Source organism: Erinaceus europaeus, chromosome 7 (assembly GCF_950295315.1).
Source record: "Erinaceus europaeus chromosome 7, mEriEur2.1, whole genome shotgun sequence".
In the NCBI taxonomy this organism is placed as follows: Eukaryota; Metazoa; Chordata; class Mammalia; order Eulipotyphla; family Erinaceidae; genus Erinaceus; species Erinaceus europaeus.
This window is the reverse complement of record NC_080168.1, coordinates 46,350,749-46,351,938: the sequence shown is the minus strand read 5'-3', so window position 1 is coordinate 46,351,938 and position 1,190 is coordinate 46,350,749.

Below are 1,190 nucleotides of genomic sequence, written 5' to 3'. Positions count from 1 at the left end.
GAGTCGGTTCCGGCGCAACCGCTTCTGACGTCATCGGGAGGCACCAAATTGGAAAAGGGCCGGAAGCGTTAGCTAAGCCCGGAGTCCACGTGTGGCGGCAGCTCAGGGCGTTTCTCAGGTGTGCACGTGTCGGCGAGCCTCCTGGAGGCAAAGGATTAGATTGCAATAGATAGAAAGGCAATAGAGGGAGCTGGGCGGTAGCGCAGTGGGTTAAGCGCACTTGGGGCAAAGCGCAAGTACCGGCTTCAGGATCCCTGTTCAAGCCCCCAGGATCCCCCCCTTCAGGGGCGTGGCCTCGCAAGCAGTGAAGCAGGTCTGCAGGTGTCTTTCCCCTTCTCTGTCTTCCCCTCCTCTCTCGATGTCTCTCTGTCCTATGCACAACGACAATAACAACCACAACAAGGGCAACAAAATGGGGGAAATAGCCTCCAATAACAACAACCAGAAGGACGACAAATGGAAAAAATGGCCTCCAGGAGCAGTGGATTTGTAGTGCTGGCACCGAGCCCCAGCGATGACCCTGGAGGCAAAAAAAAACAACAACAATAGAAAAGATAAAGGAGAGCTACATAAAATAGATCATAGAGGGATAAAAAGTTTACCTCCAGCCTTTCCTTTTTTGAGAGAGAGAGACAAAGATAAAGTCAAGAGGTCACAGCACCAAACCTTAATTCCATTTCTATAGACTTCAAGCTGTCGAAAGGTAGAGATTTGTAGTAAAACGAGCAAACAAGACAAAAACACCTGTCTCCAGACTGAATTTGTCATTTCAAGGATCTACTTCTGTTGTTTCATTTCATTATGTTCTTGGATATTACATCATCTTAAACATTCAGCACCTTGTTAATGTCGTGGGCCTTATACAGTGGGGCTAACAGGCCAACACAGTGTGAGGCACCTATGTAAGTGTCCTATAATAATGTGGCTGTTTCTTACTCCTCTCCATTTCTCTGTCCTATCCAACAACAACAACAGCTATGACAGTAATAACAACTACAAGCACAACAAGGGCAACAAAATGGAAAAAATAGCCTCCAGGAGCAGTGGATTCATAGTGCAGGCACCAAGCCCCAGCAATAACCCTGGAGACAAAAAAAAAAAAAAAAAGTTAACATATAAAGCCATACAAATAGTTGATTAATCATGAGCCTAGAGGCTGGAATATTTCAGATGAAGATTTGGGGTCTCCG